This window comes from Oncorhynchus keta, chromosome 10 (assembly GCF_023373465.1).
Source record: "Oncorhynchus keta strain PuntledgeMale-10-30-2019 chromosome 10, Oket_V2, whole genome shotgun sequence".
In the NCBI taxonomy this organism is placed as follows: domain Eukaryota; kingdom Metazoa; phylum Chordata; class Actinopteri; order Salmoniformes; family Salmonidae; genus Oncorhynchus; species Oncorhynchus keta.
In genome coordinates, this window is record NC_068430.1 from 81,352,399 (window position 1) to 81,372,398 (window position 20,000).

Genomic DNA, 20,000 nt, shown 5'->3' on the forward strand with positions numbered 1-20,000 from the left:
GTCAGAATGGACCAGTATTTAATTACAGATCTAGTAGTCAGAATGGACCAGTATTTAATTACAGATCTAGTAGTCAGAATGGATCAGTATTTAATTACAGATCTAGTAGTCAGAATGGACCAGTATTTAATTACAGATCTAGTAGTCAGAATGGACCAGTATTTAATTACAGATCTAGTAGTCAGAATGGACCAGTATTTAATTACAGATCTAGTAGTCAGAATGGATCAGTATTTAATTACAGATCTAGTAGTCAGAATGGACCAGTATTTAATTACAGATCTAGTAGTCAGAATGGACCAGTATTTAATTACAGATCTAGTAGTCAGAATGGATCAGTATTTAATTACAGATCTAGTAGTCAGAATGGACCAGTATTTAATTACAGATCTAGTAGTCAGAATGGACCAGTATTTAATTACAGATCTAGTAGTCAGAATGGACCAGTATTTAATTACAGATCTAGTAGTCAGAATGGACCAGTATTTAATTACAGATCTAGTAGTCAGAATGGACCAGTATTTAATTACAGATCTAGTAGTCAGAATGGATCAGTATTTAATTACAGATCTAGTAGTCAGAATGGACCAGTATTTAATTACAGATCTAGTAGTCAGAATGGACCAGTATTTAATTACAGATCTAGTAGTCAGAATGGACCAGTATTTAATTACAGATCTAGTAGTCAGAATGGACCAGTATTTAATTACAGATCTAGTAGTCAGAATGGATCAGTATTTAATTACAGATCTAGTAGTCAGAATGGACCAGTATTTAATTACAGATCTAGTAGTCAGAATGGATCAGTATTTAATTACAGATCTAGTAGTCAGAATGGACCAGTATTTAATTACAGATCTAGTAGTCAGAATGGACCAGTATTTAATTACAGATCTAGTAGTCAGAATGGACCAGTATTTAATTACAGATCTAGTAGTCAGAATGGACCAGTATTTAATTACAGATCTAGTAGTCAGAATGGACCAGTATTTAATTACAGATCTAGTAGTCAGAATGGACCAGTATTTAATTACAGATCTAGTAGTCAGAATGGATCAGTATTTAATTACAGATCTAGTAGTCAGAATGGATCAGTATTTAATTACAGATCTAGTAGTCAGAATGGACCAGTATTTAATTACAGATCTAGTAGTCAGAATGGACCAGTATTTAATTACAGATCTAGTAGTCAGAATGGACCAGTATTTAATTACAGATCTAGTAGTCAGAATGGATCAGTATTTAATTACAGATCTAGTAGTCAGAATGGACCAGTATTTAATTACAGATCTAGTAGTCAGAATGGACCAGTATTTAATTACAGATCTAGTAGTCAGAATGGACCAGTATTTAATTACAGATCTAGTAGTCAGAATGGACCAGTATTTAATTACAGATCTAGTAGTCAGAATGGACCAGTATTTAATTACAGATCTAGTAGTCAGAATGGACCAGTATTTAATTACAGATCTAGTAGTCAGAATGGACCAGTATTTAATTACAGATCTAGTAGTCAGAATGGATCAGTATTTAATTACAGATCTAGTAGTCAGAATGGATCAGTATTTAATTACAGATCTAGTAGTCAGAATGGACCAGTATTTAATTACAGATCTAGTAGTCAGAATGGACCAGTATTTAATTACAGATCTAGTAGTAAGAATGGACCAGTATTTAATTACAGATCTAGTCGTCAGAATGGACCAGTATTTAATTACAGATCTAGATATCTTCATTTACATGTATAGAGAACTTTAAAATAATTCACAATGGGGTTCGAAACTTGATCATAATAAACACATTTTCGATGCCCAAAACGTTTGTCTATAAAATAATGGCGACTGTAATTCACATAGGCTTTCTAGGGCAGACCAGGACATTTGTCGCTGCTAGGTTGCTACACAGTACCCGACCAGCAGAGATCGTGACGTCACACTCCAGACCTTACACTGGGTAACACACACGGACGTACACGCACACACACGGATGGATAAATATACATGCAAGCATGTACACACACAGGTACCCTCTCCTCCTCCCCTCCCTTCCCCAGGTTGACAGTGAAGCACAGGACCAGAAGAATCCTTCTCAATGTGTCTCATCCCTCCCTCCCTCTCTCCCTCTCTCCCTCCCTCCCCCAGGTTGACAGTGAGGACACAGGACCAGCAGAATCCTTCTCTATGGATCCCCAGCTGGAGAGGCAGGTTGAGACCATAAGGAATCTAGTGGATTCCTACATCGGCATCGTGAACAAGTCCATCAGGGATCTAATGCCCAAGACCATCATGCACCTCATGATCAACAGCGTGAGTGGACACCTCACTCACTCACACACTCACACACTCACACACCACTCACTCACTCACTCACTCACTCACTCACTCACTCACTCACTCACACACACACACACACACACACACACACACACACACACACACACACACACACACACACACACACACACACACACACACACACACACACACACATCAGAGCACCTACACACACACCAATCTATGAAATGTATTTATAAAGCCCTTTTTACATCAGATGTCACAAAGTGCTGTACAGAAACCCAGCAGGAGAATTATACCAGATATAACAGGAGAATTCTACCAGGTATAACAGGAGAATTCTACCAGGTATAACAGGAGAATTATACCAGATATACCAGGAGAATTCTACCAGATATAACAGGAGAATTCTACCAGATATAACAGGAGAATTCTACCAGATATAACAGGAGAATTCTACCAGATATAACAGGAGAATTCTACCAGATATAACAGGAGAATTCTACCAGATATAACAGGAGAATTCTACCAGATATAACAGGAGAATTCTACCAGATATAACAGGAGAATTCTACCAGATATAACAGGAGAATTCTACCAGATATAACAGGAGAATTCTACCAGATATAACAGGAGAATTCTACCAGATATAACAGGAGAATTCTACCAGATATAACAGGAGAATTCTACCAGATATAACAGGAGAATTCTACCAGATATAACAGGAGAATTCTACCAGGTATAACAGGAGAATTCTACCAGATATAACAGGAGAATTCTACCAGATATAACAGGAGAATTCTACCAGATATAACAGGAGAATTATACCAGATATAACAGGAGAATTATACCAGATATAACAGGAGAATTATACCAGATATAACAGGAGAATTCTACCAGATATAACAGGAGAATTCTACCAGATATAACAGGAGAATTCTACCAGATATAACAGGAGAATTCTACCAGATATAACAGGAGAATTCTACCAGGTATAACAGGAGAATTCTACCAGATATAACAGGAGAATTCTACCAGATATAACAGGAGAATTCTACCAGATATAACAGGAGAATTCTACCAGATATAACAGGAGAATTCTACCAGATATAACAGGAGAATTCTACCAGATATAACAGGAGAATTCTACCAGATATAACAGGAGAATTCTACCAGATATAACAGGAGAATTCTACCAGATATAACAGGAGAATTCTACCAGATATAACAGGAGAATTCTACCAGATATAACAGGAGAATTCTACCAGATATAACAGGAGAATTCTACCAGGTATAACAGGAGAATTCTACCAGATATAACAGGAGAATTCTACCAGATATAACAGGAGAATTCTACCAGATATAACAGGAGAATTCTACCAGATATAACAGGAGAATTCTACCAGATATAACAGGAGAATTCTACCAGATATAACAGGAGAATTCTACCAGATATAACAGGAGAATTCTACCAGATATAACAGGAGAATTCTACCAGATATAACAGGAGAATTCTACCAGATATAACAGGAGAATTCTACCAGATATAACAGGAGAATTCTACCAGATATAACAGGAGAATTCTACCAGATATAACAGGAGAATTTCTACCAGATATAACAGGAGAACTACCAGATATAACAGGAGAATTCCCCCAGATATAACAGGAGACTTTACCAGCATAGATACAGGAGAATTCTACCAGATATAACAGGAGAATTCTACCAGATATAACAGGAGAACTGTGTCCAGATGTAACAGGAGAATTATACCAGATATAACAGGGAATTATACCAGATATAACAGGAGAATTCTACCAGGTATAACAGGAGAATTCTACCAGATATAACAGGAGAATTCTACCAGATATAACAGGGATATACCAGATAACAGGAGAACTACCAGATATAACAGGAGAATTCTACCTGAGACAGGAGGTGTCTACCAGCAGGAGAACTACCAGATATAACAGGAGAATTCTACCAGATATAACAGGAGAATTCTACCAGATATAACAGGAGAATTCTACCAGATATAACAGGAGAGTTCTACCGTATAACAGATTCAAACTCAGGTTGAGTATAGCCTTGCATGGCGTGATTCACCCCTTCTAGGGATATAAGCAAACCAGTGACTCATTGGGCAGAAAACCTAGTAGAGAGACTAAAGAGCTCGGCAGAGACAGCAAGGGTGATTGGTTAGTGCCTTGTCATTCACCCTACCCCTGGGCCAGACTACACTCAATCATTGAGACAGCAGGGGTGATTGGTTAGTGCCTTGTCATTCACCCTCACACCCCTGGGCCAGACTACACTCAATCATTGAGACAGTAAGGGTGATTGGTTAGTGCCTTGTCATTCACCCTCACACCCCTGGGCCAGACTACACTCAATCATTGAGACAGTAAGGGTGATTGGTTAGTGCCTTGTCATTCACCCTCACACCCCTGGGCCAGTACACTCAATCATTGAGACAGTAAGGGTGATTGGTTAGTGCCTTGTCATTCACCCTCACACCCCTGGGCCAGACTACACTCAATCATTGAGACAGTAAGGGTGATTGGTTAGTGCCTTGTCATTCACCCTCACACCCCTGGGCCAGACTACACTCAATCATTGAGACAGTAAGGGTGATTGGTTAGTGCCTTGTCATTCACCCTCACACCCCTGGGCCAGACTACACTCAATCATTGAGACAGTAAGGGTGATTGGTTAGTGCCTTGTCATTCACCCTCGCACCCCTGGGCCAGACTACACCCTCACACCCCTGGGCCAGACTACACTCAATCATTGAGACAGTAAGGGTGATTGGTTAGTGCCTTGTCATTCACCCTCGCACCCCTGGGCCAGACTACACCCTCACACCCCTGGGCCAGACTACACTCAATCATTGAGACAGTAAGGGTGATTGGTTAGTGCCTTGTCATTCACCCTCACACCCCTGGGCCAGACTACACTCAATCATTGAGACAGCAAGGGTGATTGGTTAGTGCCTTGTCATTCACCCTCACACCCCTGGGCCAGACTACACTCAATCATTGAGACAGCAAGGGTGATTGGTTAGTGCCTTGTCATTCACCCTCACACCCCTGGGCCAGACTACACTCAATCATTGAGACAGCAAGGGTGATTGGTTAGTGCCTTGTCATTCACCCTCACACCCCTGGGCCAGACTACACTCAATCATTGAGACAGTAAGGGTGATTGGTTAGTGCCTTGTCATTCACCCTCACACCCCTGGGCCAGACTACACTCAATCATTGAGACAGCAAGGGTGATTGGTTAGTGCCTTGTCATTCACCCTCACACCCCTGGGCCAGACTACACTCAATCATTGAGACAGCAAGGGTGATTGGTTAGTGCCTTGTCATTCACCCTCACATCCCTGGGCCAGACTACACCCTCACACCCCTGGGCCAGACTACACTCAATCATTGAGACAGTAAGGGTGATTGGTTAGTGCCTTGTCATTCACCCTCACACCCCTGGGCCAGACTACACTCAATCATTGAGACAGTAAGGGTGATTGGTTAGTGCCTTGTCATTCACCCTCGCACCCCTGGGCCAGACTACACCCTCACACCCCTGGGCCAGACTACACTCAATCATTGAGACAGTAAGGGTGATTGGTTAGTGCCTTGTCATTCACCCTCGCACCCCTGGGCCAGACTACACCCTCACACCCCTGGGCCAGACTACACTCAATCATTGAGACAGTAAGGGTGATTGGTTAGTGCCTTGTCATTCACCCTCACACCCCTGGGCCAGACTACACTCAATCATTGAGACAGTAAGGGTGATTGGTTAGTGCCTTGTCATTCACCCTCACACCCCTGGGCCAGACTACACTCAATCACTGAGACAGCAAGGGTGATTGGTTAGTGCCTTGTCATTCACCCTCACACCCCTGGGCCAGACTACACTCAATCATTGAGACAGCAAGGGTGATTGGTTAGTGCCTTGTCATTCACCCTCACACCCCTGGGCCAGACTACACTCAATCATTGAGACAGCAAGGGTGATTGGTTAGTGCCTTGTCATTCACCCTCACACCCCTGGGCCAGACTACACCCTCACACCCCTGGGCCAGACTACACTCAATCATTGAGACAGTAAGGGTGCTTGGTTAGTGCCTTGTCATTCACCCTCACACCCCTGGGCCAGACTACACTCAATCATTGAGACAGTAAGGGTGATTGGTTAGTGCCTTGTCATTCACCCTCGCACCCCTGGGCCAGACTACACCCTCACACCCCTGGGCCAGACTACACTCAATCATTGAGACAGTAAGGGTGATTGGTTAGTGCCTTGTCATTTCGCACCCCTGGGCCAGACTACACCCTCACACCCCTGGGCCAGACTACACTCAATCATTGAGACAGTAAGGGTGATTGGTTAGTGCCTTGTCATTCACCCTCACACCCCTGGGCCAGACTACACTCAATCATTGAGACAGCAAGGGTGATTGGTTAGTGCCTTGTCATTCACCCTCACACCCTGGGCCAGACTACACTCAATCATTGAGACAGCAAGGGTGATTGGTTAGTGCCTTGTCATTCACCCTCACACCCCTGGGCCAGACTACACTCAATCATTGAGACAGCAAGGGTGATTGGTTAGTGCCTTGTCATTCACCCTCACACCCCTGGGCCAGACTACACTCAATCATTGAGACAGCAAGGGTGATTGGTTAGTGCCTTGTCATTCACCTCACACCCCTGGGCCAGACTACACTCAATCATTGAGACAGCAAGGGTGATTGGTTAGTGCCTTGTCATTCACCCTCACACCCCTGGGCCAGACTACACTCAATCATTGAGACAGTAAGGGTGATTGGTTAGTGCCTTGTCATTCACCCTCACACCCCTGGGCCAGACTACACTCAATCATTGAGACAGTAAGGGTGATTGGTTAGTGCCTTGTCATTCACCCTCACACCCCTGGGCCAGACTACACTCAATCACTGAGACAGCAAGGGTGATTGGTTAGTGCCTTGTCATTCACCCTCACACCCCTGGGCCAGACTACACTCAATCATTGAGACAGCAAGGGTGATTGGTTAGTGCCTTGTCATTCACCCTCACACCCCTGGGCCAGACTACACTCAATCATTGAGACAGCAAGGGTGATTGGTTAGTGCCTTGTCATTCACCCTCACACCCCTGGGCCAGACTACACTCAATCATTGAGACAGTAAGGGTGATTGGTTAGTGCCTTGTCATTCACCCTCACACCCCTGGGCCAGACTACACCCTCACACCCCTCCAGACTACAAAGATGTACACTCAATCATTGGACCGACTGAAAAGAAAGATTTAAAGGTTGAGACTGAGTCTGCGACTCTCACATGGCTCTGCAGACCATTCCATAAAGATGTACCTCTATAGGAGAAAGCCCTGCGACTCTCACATGGCTCTGCAGACCGTTCCATAAAGATGTACCTCTATAGGAGAAAGCCCTGCGACTCTCACATGGCTCTGCAGACCGTTCCATAAAGATGTACCTCTATAGGAGAAAGCCCTGCGACTCTCACATGGCTCCGCAGACCATTCCATAAAGATGTACATCTATAGGAGAAAGCCCTGCGACTCTCACATGGCTCCGCAGACCATTCCATAAAGATGTACCTCTATAGGAGAAAGCCCTGCCTCCAGCTGTCTGCTTACAAATTCTAGGGACAGTAAGGAGGCCTGCGTCTTGTGACCGTAGCGTACGTGTAGGTATGTACGGCAGGACCAAATCAGAGAGATAGGTAGGAGCAAGTCCATGTAATGCTTTGTAGGTTAGCAGTAAAACCTTGAAATGAGCCATTAACAGGAAGCCAATGTAGAAAGGCACTGGAGTAATACGATCACATTTCTTGGTTCTAGTCAAGATTCTAGCAGCTGTATTCAGAACTAGCTGAAGTTTAATTATCCGGGTAGCGAGAGAGTAGAGCATTGCAGTAGTCTAATCTTGAAGTGACAAAATCATGGATGAGCTTTTCTGCATCACTACCCTCGTTCCCCCTCTTCTCTCCTCCCTTCTCTCTCTCTCTCTCTCTCACTACCCTCGTTCCCCCTCTTCTCTCTCCCTTCTCTCTCTCCTACTACCCTCGTTCCCCCTCTTCTCTCTCCCTTCTCTCTCTCCTACTACCCTCGTTCCCCCTCTTCTCTCTCCCTTCTCTCTCTCCTACTACCCTCGTTCCCCCTCTTCTCTCCTCCCTTCTCTCTCTCTCTCTCACTACCCTCGTTCCCCCTCTTCTCTCCTCCCTTCTCTCTCTCCTACTACCCTCGTTCCCCCTCTTCTCTCCTCCCTTCTCTCTCTCTCTCTACTACCCTCGTTCCTCTCTCTCTCCTCCCTTCTCTCTCTCTCACTTCTCTCTCTCTCTTCTCTCTCTCTCTCCTACTACCCTCGTTCCCCTCTCTCTCTCTCTTCTCTCTCTCTCTCCCACTACCCTCGTTCCCCCTCTTCTCTCTCCCTTCTCTCTCTCCTACTACCCTCGTTCCCCCTCTTCTCTCTCCCTTCTCTTCTCCTACTACCCCGTTCCCCTCTTCTCTCCTCCCTCTCTCTCTCTCTCTCTCTCTCTCTCTCTCTCTACCCTCGTTCCCCCTCTTCTCTCTCCTTCTCTCTCTCCTACTACCCTCGTTCCCCCTCTTCTCTCTCCCTTCTCTCTCTCCTACTACCCTCGTTCCCCCTCTTCTCTCCTCTCCTCTCTCTCTCTCTCTCTCTCTCTCTCTCTCTCTCTCTCCTCTCTCTCTCCTCTCTCCCTCGTTCCCCCTCTTCTCTCTCCCTCTCTCTCTCTCACTACCCTCGTTCCCCCTCTCTCTCTCCCTTCTCTCTCTCCTACTACCCTCGTTCCCCTCTTCTCTCTCCTCCCCTCTCTCTCTCCTCCCTACTACCCTCTCCCCCTCTTCTATCTCCCTTCTCTCTCTCCTACTACCCTCGTTCCCCCTCTTCTCTCTCCCTTCTCTCTCTCCTACTACCCTCTCCCTCTTCCTCCTCCCTCTCTCTCTCTCTCACTACCCTTCTCCCCCTCTTCTCTCTCCCTTCTCTCTCTCCTACTACCCTCGTTCCCCCTCTTCTCTCTCCCTTCTCTCTCTCTCCTACTACCCTCGTTCCCCCTCTTTCTCTCCTCCTCTCTCTCTCTCACTACCCTCGTTCCCCCTCTTCTCTCTCCCTTCTCTCTCCTACTACCCTCGTTCCCCTCTTCTCTCCTCCCTCTCTCTCTCTCTCTCCTACCCTCGTTCCCCCTCTTCTCTCCTCCTTCTCTCTCTCTCTCACTACCCTCGTTCCCCCTCTTCTCTCCCTTCCTTCTCTCCCCTCTTCCCCCCTCTCTCCCTTCTCTCTCTCCTACTACCCTCGTTCCCCCCTTCTCTCCCCCTTTCTCTCTCTCTCTCTCTCTCTCTCTCCTCTCTCTCTCTCTCTCTCTCTCTCTCTCTCCCCTCCCCTCTCCCCCTCTCTCTCTCCTTTCTCTCTCTCACTACCCTCGTTCCCCCTCTTCTATCTCCCTTCTCTTCTACTACTACCCTCGTTCCCCTCTTCTCTCTCCCTTCTCTCTCTCACTACCCTCGTTCCCCCTCCTCTTCCTCTCTCCTTCTCTAGGATAAAGATTTCTATCTGTATTCCTGTGGGGAACTGTGGAGTTTGATGTACTAATTCTCTCCTCTTCTCCTCTCTCTCCCTCCCCCATCCCCCTCTCCTTCTCTAGGATAAAGATTTCTATCTGTATTCCTGTGGGGAACTGTCTCCTTTTCTCTCTCTCTAACCCTCGTTCCCCTCTTCTCTCTCCTTCTCTCTCTCCTACTACCCTCGTTCCCCTCTTCTCTCTCTCTCCTCTTCTCTCTCTCCCTCCCCCATCCAGGCTCCTTCTCTAGGCTAAAGACTTCATCCATTCGGAGTTGTTGGCCCCTTCTATCTCCCTGTGGAGACCAGGGCAGTCTGATGGAGGAGTCAGCTGACCAGGCTCAGAGGAGAGATGAAATGTTGAGGATGTACCATGCTCTGAAAGAAGCCCTGCTGATCATAGGAGACATCAGTACAACCACAGTGTCAGCTCCTGTACCTCCACCTGTCCCCGACACCTGGAGGACCTCTCTCTCTCAGGTAAACTACCCTGTAGTTCCCCTCTTCTATCTCCTTCTCTCTCTCCTAACCCACACACATCTTCTCTCCTCACATGTAAACTCACACATCACTACCCTCGTTCCCCCTCTTCATGTCTCCTACACCATGTAAACACTCTTCTCTCCTCCCTTCTCATCTAAACACACACCTCGTAAACACACTCCTTAAACACATGTACATGTACACACACATGTAAACACACATGTAAACACACACCTCGTAAACACACTCTCCTCCCTTGTAAACACACACTAAACACCACACCCACTCATGTAAACACACACATGTACACACACACACACACATGTACACACACACACTCACACACTCTCACACACACATGTCGTTCACACACACTCTCCTAAACACACTCCTACACCCTGTTCCCATCTTTCTCACACACTTCACACACACACACACACGTACACACTACGTACTCTCACACACGTAAACACACACTCCCTTTACTCTCTCTCTCACACATGTTCCCCTAAACACACACACTACCCTCGTTCCCCTCTTCACTCACCTTCACACTACCTGTACACACACACACTACACACACACATGTACACACACACTACACACTCGTTCCCCTCTTATCACACACACACACACACACACACACACACACACACTCTCCTACACACACGTTCCCCACTTCACACCTCCCATCTCACACTCACACTACACGTTCCCCCACACACACACACTCTCCTACTACCCTCACCCTCACTCCTCCCTTCACACACACTCACACACACACACTGTACACACACACTTGTACACACTCTCTCACTACACAGTTCCCCTGTTCTCACACCCATCTCTCTCCACTACCATGTACCCTCTTGTGAACCTCCTTAATATAAATCTCTCCTACTACCCTCGTTCCCCCTCTTCTCTCCTCCTTCTCTTCTCTCTCTCTCACACCCTCGTTCCCCCTCTTCTCTCTCCCTTCCTTCTCTCCCCCCCTCGTTCCCCCTCTTCTCTCCCTTCTCTCTCTCCTACTACCCTCGTTCCCCCTCTTCTCTCCTCCCTTCATCTCTCTCTCTCTCCCCCTCACTCTCTCTCTCTCTCTCCCCTCTCTGTCTCTCGTTCCCCCTCTCTCCTTCTCTCTCTCTCACTACCCTAGTTCCCCCTCTCTATCTCCCTCTCTCTCTCTAAACCTGTTCCCCCTCTTCTCTCTCCTTCTCTCTCTCTACCCTCGTTCCCCTATTCTCTCCCCCTCTCTGTCTCTCTCTCTCCCTCTCCCCTCTCTCTCTCCCTCCTCTCTACTATCTCTCCCCCTCTCTGTCTCTCTCTCCCCTCTCTGTCTCTTCTCTCCCCTTCTCTGTCTCTCTCTCCCCTCTCTCTCTCTCTCTCCCCTCTCTCTCTCTCTCCCCTCTCACCCCTCGTTCCCCCTCTTCTCCCCTCTCTTCTCTCTCCCCCTCTGTCTCTCTCTCCCCTCTCTCTCTCTCTCTCCCCTCTCTCTCTCTCTCCCCCTCTCTCCTACTACCCTCTCTCTCTCTCCTCCCTCTCTGTCTCTCTCCCCCTCTCTCTCTCTCCTCTCCCCCCTCCCTATCTCTCTCCCCATCTCCTACTCTCGTTCCCCCTCTCTCTCCTTCCTCCTCTACCCTGTCTCTCCCCCTCATCTCTCTCTCCCCCTCCTCTCTCCCTCTCTCTCTCTCTCCCTCTCTCTCTCTCTCTCCCCCTCTCTCCCTCTCTCTCTCCCCTCTCTCTCTCTCTCCCTCCCCCCTTCTCTCCTCCTTCTCTCTCTCCCCTACCCTCGTTCCTCTCTTCTCTCTCCTTCTCTCTCTCCTACTACCCTCTCCCCCTCTTCTCTCCTTCTCTCCTCCTCTCCCCCCTCGTTCCCCCTCTTCTCTCCTCCCTTCTCTCTCTCTCCCTACCCTGTTCCCCCTCTTCTCTCTCCTTCTCTCCTCCTACTACCCTCGTTCCCCCTCCTCTCGCCCCTCCTCCCTACCCTCGTTCCCCCTCTTCCCCTCCTTCTTTCTCCTCTCTCTCTTCGGGCTCCTCTCTCTCTCCCTCTCTTCCTCTCTCCCTCTTCTCCAGTCACACCCTCAGTCCCCCTCTTCTCCCTGTCTCTCTCTGTCCCCCTGTTCCCCCCTTCATCTCCTTCTCTCTCTCCTAGGGTTCCCCCTCTTCTCTCCTTCTCTCCTCCTACTACCCTCGTTCCCCCTCTTCTCTCCTAAAGCTCTCTCTCTCTCTCACTACCCTCGTTCCCCCTCTTCTCTCTCCCTTCTCTCTCTCCTACTACCCTCATTCCCCCTCTTCTCTCTCCTTCTCTCTCCTAATAGGTCCACTACCCTTTCCCCCTCTTAGTCTCCTCCCCTTACATCTCTCTCTCTAGTCTCTCTCTCTCTCTCTCTTCTCACTAGTTCCCCTCTTCTCTCTCCTTAGTCTCTCTCTCTCACTACCCTCGTTAGTCTTCTCTCCCCTAGTGGTCCTACTACCCTCGTTCCCCCTCTTCTCTCTCCTTCTCTCTCTCCTACTACCTGGTCCCCTCTTCTCTCCTCCCTGGTGGTGGTCTCTCTCTGGTCACTACTGGTAGTCCCCCTCTTCTCTCTAGTGATGGTAGTGGTGGGTGTTAGTGGTGGTGGTAGTCTCTCTCCTACTACCCTGGTGGTCTCTCCTCCCTGTAGTAGTGGTGGTGGGGGTCTCTCTCTCACTGGTGTTCCCCCTCTTGTGGTAGTGTGGTTCTCTGACTAGTGGTAGTCTTCTCTCCCCTCTTTAGTAGTCCCTCTCCTCTCCTGGTTCTCCCCTATTCTCTCCCCCTCTTCTCTGGTCCCTTGGTCTCTGGTCATGTACCCTCGTTCCCTCCCCCTCTTGGTCCTGGTAGTGGTTCTCACTACCCTCGTGGTGGTCTCTCCTCCCTTAGTGGTTGTCTCACTACCCTCGTCTCTCCTTCTCTAGGATAAAGATTTCTATCTGTATTCCTGTGGGGAACTGTGAAGTTTGATGTACTAATCCTCTCCTCTTCTCCTCTCTCCCTCCCCCATCCTCCTCTCCTTCTCTAGGCTAAAGACTTCATCCATTCGGAGTTGTTGGCCTACCTGTATTCCTGTGGGGACCAGGGCAGTCTGATGGAGGAGTCAGCTGACCAGGCTCAGAGGAGAGATGAAATGTTGAGGATGTACCATGCTCTGAAAGAAGCCCTGCTGATCATAGGAGACATCAGTACAACCACAGTGTCAGCTCCTGTACCTCCACCTGTAGACGACACCTGGAGGACCAAGGATCCCAGGTAACATAGTGATACTCATGTACACACACACACACACACACACACACACACACACACACACACACACACACACACACACACACACACACACACACACACACACACACACACACACACACACACACACACACACACACACACAGTACACACACACACATGTATACACACACACACATGTGGTTGTGTATACACACACACACACGTGGTACACACACACATGTGTACACACACACACACATGTACACACACACATGTACACACACACACATGTACACATGGTACATAGTGGTTGTGGTGGTTGTACACACACACACATGTACACACACACATGTGGTATACACACACACACACACACATGTACACACACACACGTACACACACACACACATGTATACACACACACATGTACACACACACACGTACACACACACACACATGTACACACACACATGTATACACACACACATGTACACACACACACGCACACACACACACACACATGTACACACACACATGTATACACACACACATGTGTGGTACACACACACACATGTGATGGTTGTGGTTGTGACACACATGTACACACAGTGGTTGTGGTTGTGTGGTACACACACACACACATGTAAACACACACATGTACACACACACACGTTTGTACACACACACACACACACATGTAAACACACACACACATGTACACGCATGTGGTACACATGGTGGTACACACACACACACATGTACACACACACACACACACACACACACACACACACACACACACACACACACACACACACACACACATAAACACACACATGTAAACAGTGCATGTACACACACGCATGTACACACACACACATGTACACACACACATGTAAACACACACACACACACACACATGTACACACACATGTAAACACACACATGTACACACGTACAGATACAGTTCGCATGTGAAAACACACGGGCTCTCACGTGTAAGTTTGTGAAACTGTGAATATAAATATATTGGTCCCCTCTCTGGTCTTCTCTCTCTCTCTCCCCCTCTCTGTCTCTGGTGGTCTCTCCCCCTCTCTGTCTCTCTCTGATGGTCTCTCTATCCCCCTCTCTGTCTCTCTCTCCCCCTCTCTGTATCTCTCTGGTTGTAGTGGTCTGTCTCTCCCCCCTGGTTCTCCCCCTGGTCTGTGGTCTCTCCCCCTCCTGGTATCTCTCCCCTCTGTCTGTGGTCTCCCCCTCTCTGGTCCCCCTCTCTGTCTCTCTCTCCCCCTCTGTGGTTGTCCCCTCTCTGGTGGTAGTCCCCTCTCTGGTTGTGGTCTCTCCCCCTGGTGGTCTCTCTCCCCTCTCTGTATCTCTCTGGTCTGTGGTCTCTGTCTCTCTAGTCATATCTATCTCTCCCCTCTCTGTCTCTCACCCCCTCCTATCTATCTCTGGTGCTCTCTGTAGTGATCTCCCCCCTCTCCAGTCTCTGGTAGTGGTTGTGGTAGTGATGGTGGTCTGGGTCTGGTAGTGGTTGTGGTAGTGATCTATCTCTCCCCCTATGGTTGTAGTGGTTGTCCCCTTAGTGATCTCTATATCTCAGTGGTTCCTAGTGGTGGTAGTGGTGCCCCCTCCTCAGGCCAGTGGTGGGGCTGCTGGTAGTCGCCCCCGGGTGAAGAGGGCCCCTCCTCCCTCCAGTGGTTGGTGGTGGCCCCTCATAGTGGTGACCCCCACCAGTCAACACCTACAGTGCAGCGGTTGTCAATGTCCCCCTGATCCCATCTCGCCCAGCCAGGGTACCCCCAGCCCTGATGGCATACCCAGGTAAGAGCTCTGCTCCTGGGCAGGTGATGGTAAACAACCCCACTTACCTCTGGAGGAATGGAGGCTGGAACGGTATTCTGTCACAATAGGTCAGTTTTATTGGTGATGTTACATTCAGTGGTGGTGGTGGTGGTAGTGGTAGTGGTGGTGGTGGTGGTAGTGGTGGTGGTGGTAGTGGTGGTGGTGGTGGTGGTGTGGTGGTAGTGGTAGTAGTGGTGGTGGTGGTAGTGGTGGTGGTGAGGTGTGGGTAGTGGTGGTGGTGTGGTAGTGGTGGTGGTGGTAGTAGTGGTGGTGGTGGTGGTAGTGGTTGTGGTAGTGATGGTGGTGGTGGTAGTGGTGGTAGTGGTTGTGGTAGTGGTGGTGGTGGTGGTGGTGGTAGTGGTAGTGGTTGTGGTAGTGGTGGTGGTGGTGGTGTAGTGGTGGTAGTGGTGGTGGTAGTGATGGTGGTGGAGGGTTTGTAGTGGTAGTAGTGGTTGTGGTAGTGGTAGTAGTGGTGGTGGTGGTAGTGGTTGTGGTGGTAGTAGTGGTGGTGGTAGTGATGGTGGTGGTTGTGGTGGGGGTGGTGGTAGTGGTTGTGGTAGTGATGGTGGTGGTGGTGGGTGGTGGTGGTAGTGGTGGTGGTAGTGATGGTGGTAGTGGTTTGGTGGTAGTGGTGGTGGTAGTGATGGTGGGAGTGGTGGTTGTGGTAGTGGTGGTAGTGATGGTGGTAGTGGTTGTGGTGGTGTGGTAGTGGTAGTGGTTGTGGGTGGTGGGTGGTTTGGTGGTAGTGGTTGTGGTAGTGATGGTGGTGGTAGTGTTTGGTGGTAGTGGTTGTGGTAGTGATGGTGGTGGGTGGTGGTGGTGGTAGTGGTTGTGGTAGTGATGGTGGTAGTGATGGTTGGGGGGTAGTGGGTGGTTGTGGTAGTGATGGTGGTGGGGGTTTGGTGTAGTGGTAGTGGTAGTGATGGTGGTGGTTTAGTGGTAGTGGTAGTAGTGATGGTGGTGTGGGGGTTTGGTGGTAGTGGTTGTGGTAGTGTGGTGGTGGGGGTTGTGGTGGTAGTGGTTGTGGTAGTGATGGTGGTGGTAGGGTTTGGTGGTAGTGGTTGTGTGGTAGTGATGGTGGTGGTGGTGGTTTGGTGGTAGTGGTTGTGGTAGTGGTGGTGGTAGTGGTTGTGTAGTGGTGGTGGTGGTGGTGGTGGTGGTAGTGGTGGTGGTAGTGGTAGTGGTAGTGGTTTGGTGGTAGTGATGGTGTGGTAGTGATGGTGGTGGGGGTAGTGGTGGTGGTGGTGGTAGTGATGGTGGTGGAGGGTTTGGTGGTGGTGGTGGTGGTAGTGGTGGTGGTAGTGATGGTGGTGGTAGTGGTGGTAGTGGTTGGTTGTGGTAGTGGTTGTGGTAGTGATGGTGGTGGAGGTTTGGTGGTAGTGGTTGTGGTGGAGTGGTTTGGTGGTAGTGGTGGTGGTAGTGGTGGTGGTGGTGGTAGTGGTAGTGGTTGTGGTAGTGATGGTGGTGGGGGTTTGGTAGTGGTGGTAGTGGTTGTGGTAGTGGATGGTGTGGTGGGTAGTGGTTTGGTAGTGGTAGTGGTTGTGGTAGTGGTAGTGGTTGTGGTAGTGGTGGTAGTGATGGTGGTGGTAGTGGTTGTGGTAGTGGTAGTAGTGATGGTGGTGGAGTGGTTTGGTGGTAGTGGTTGTGGTAGTGATGGTGGTGGAGGGTTTGGTGGTAGTGGTTGTGGTAGTGATGGTGGTGGTAGTGGTGGTTGTGGTAGTGGTGGTGGTGGAGGGTGGTGGTGGTAGTGGTTGTGGTAGTGATGGTTGTGGTAGTGGTTGTGGTAGTGATGGTGGTGGTGGTAGTGGTAGTGGTGTGGTAGTGTGGTGGTTTGGTGGTAGTGGTTGTGGTAGTGATGGTGGTGGTAGTGGTTGTGGTAGTGTGGTGGTGGAGTGGTGGTGGTGGTAGTGGTTGTGGTAGTGATGGTGGTGGAGGGTTTGGTAGTGTGGTAGTGGTAGTGTGGTGGTGGGGGTTTGGTGGTAGTGGTTGTGGTAGTGATGGTGGTGGGGGTTTGGTGGTAGTGGTTGTGGTAGTGATGGTGGTGGGGGTTTGGTGTAGTGGTTGTGGTAGTGTGGTGGTGGGGGTGGTAGTGTTGTGGTTGTGGTAGTGATGGTGGTGGTAGTGGTGGTGGTAGTGATGGTGGTGGAGGGTGGTGGTGGTAGTGGTTGTGGTAGTGATGGTGGTGGAGGGTTTGGTGGTAGTGGTTGTGGTAGTGATGGTGGTGATGGTTGTGGAGGGTTGGTGGTAGTGGTTGTGGTAGTGATGGTGGTGGGTGGTGGTGTGGTGGTGGTGGTAGTGTAGTGGTGGTGGTGGTAGTGGTGGTGGTAGTGGTGGTGGTAGTGGTGGTAGTGGGTGGTTTGGTGGTAGTGGTTGTGGTAGTGATGGTGGTGGGGGTTTGGTGGTAGTGGTTGTGGTAGTGATGGTGGTGGTTGGGGGTTTGGGTGGTGGTAGTGGTTGTGGTAGTGATGGTGGTGGGGGTTTGGTGGTAGTGGTTGTGGTAGTGATGGTGGTGGGGGTTTGGTGGTAGTGGTTGTGGTAGTGATGGTGGTGGAGGGTTTGGTGGTAGTGGTTGTGGTAGTGGTTGGGGGTTTGGTGGTAGTGGTTGTGGTAGTGATGGTGGTAGTGGTGTGGTAGTGGTGGTGGTAGTGTGGTGGTGGTGGGGTGGTAGTGGTAGTGGTAGTGATGGTGGTGGGGGTGGTGGTAGTGGTTGTGGTAGTGATGGTGGTGGTAGTGGTGGTAGTGGTAGTGGTGAGTGGTGGTGGTAGTGGTAGTGGTTGTGGTAGTGATGGTGGTGGGTGGTAGTGATGGTGGTGGTGGTGGTGGTAGTGTGGTAGTGATGGTGGTGGAGGGTGGTAGTGGTTGTGGTAGTGATGGTGGTGGTAGTGGTTGTGGTAGTGGTAGTGTGGTGGTGGTGGTTGTGGTAGTGGTTGTGGTAGTGGTGGTGGAGGGTGGTGGTAGTGGTTAGTGTGGTAGTGGTAGATGGTGGTGGTAGGTAGTGGTTGTGGTAGTGATGGTGGTGGAGTGGTTTGGTGGTAGTGGTTGTGGTAGTGATGGTGGTGGAGGGTTTGGTGGTAGTGGTTGTGGTAGTGATGGTGGTGGGTGGTTGTGGTAGTGGTTGTGGTAGTGATGGTGGTGGGTGGTAGTGGTGGTAGTGGTGTGGTAGTGATGGTGGTGGAGGGTTTGGTGGTAGTGGTTGTGGTAGTGATGGTGGTGGGGGTTTGGTGGTAGTGGTTGTGGTAGTGATGGTGGTGGGGGTTAGTGGGTGGTAGTGGTTGTGGTAGTGGTGGGTGGTTGTGGCAGTGGTAGTGGTTGTGGTAGTGGTGGTGGTGGTGGTGGTGGTAGTGGTTGTGGTAGTGATGGTGGTGGGGGTTTGGTGGTAGTGGTTGTGGTAGTGATGGTGGTGGAGGGTTTGGTGGTAGTGGTTGTGGTGAGTGGTAGTGGTTTGGTGGTAGTGGTTGTGGTAGTGATGGTGGTGGTAGGGTTTGGTGGTAGTGGTTGTGGTAGTGATGGTGGTGGTGGTTTGGTGGTAGTGGTTGTGGTAGTGGTGGTGGTAGTGATGGTAGTGATGGTGGTAGTGGTTGGTGGTAGTGGTTGTGGTAGTGATGGTGGTGGTGGGTTTGGTGGTAGTGGTTGTGGTAGTGGTGGTTGTGGTGGAGTGGTGGTAGTAGTGGTGGTGGTGGTGGTTGTGGTAGTGGTTGTGGTAGTGTGGTGGTGGTGGTTTGTGGTAGTGGTTGTGGTAGTGGTTGTGGTGGTGGTTGTGGTAGTGTGGTTGTGGTAGTGATGGTTGTGGTAGTGGTTGTGGTAGTGGTTGTGGTAGTGATGGGTGGTAGTGGTAGTGGTGGTAGTGGTGGTAGTGGTGGTTGGTGTGGTAGTGGTTGTGGTAGTGAGTGTAGTGGTTGGGGTAGTGGTGGTAGTGGTTGTGGTAGGTGGTAGTGGTGGTGTAGTGGTGGTGGTGGAGGGTTTGGTGGTAGTGTTGTGGTAGTGATGGGTGGTGGTAGTGGTTGTGGTGGTAGTGGTAGTGTGGTTGTGGTAGTGATGGTTGTGGTAGTGGTTGAGGGTTGGTGGTTGTGGGTGGTAGTGGTTGTGGTAGTGATGGTGGTGGTAGTGGTTGTGGTAGTGGTTGTGGTAGTGGTTGGTGGTGGAGTGGTTGTGGTAGTGGTTGTGGTAGTGATGGTGGTGGAGGGTTTGGTGGTAGTGGTTGTGGTAGTGATGGTGGTGGTAGTGGTGGTGGTAGTGGTTGTGGTAGTGATGGTGGTGGGGGTTTGGTGGTAGTGGTTGTGGTAGTGATGGTGGTGGTAGTGGTTGTGGTAGTGGTTGTGGTAGTGATGGTGGTGGGGGTTTGGTGGTAGTGGTTGTGGTAGTGATGGTGGTGGGGGTTTGGTGGTTGGTGGTGGTAGTGGTGGTGGTGGGGGTTTGGTGGTAGTGTGGTGGTGGTAGTGGTTGGTGGTAGTGGTGATGGTGGTGGAGGGTTTGTGGTAGTGGTTGTGGTAGGATGGTTTGGTGGTGGTGGTGGTTGTGGTAGTGATGGTTGTGGTG

General features: G+C 49.4%; 1 pseudogene; it reads left to right on the top strand.

Annotated features, from left to right (window-relative positions):
- LOC127931965 (dynamin-2-like) overlaps nt 1-13,647 on the top strand; it is an 86,957-nt pseudogene extending 73,310 nt beyond the window's left edge.
- The last annotated feature ends 6,353 nt before the right edge of the window (nt 13,648-20,000 follow it).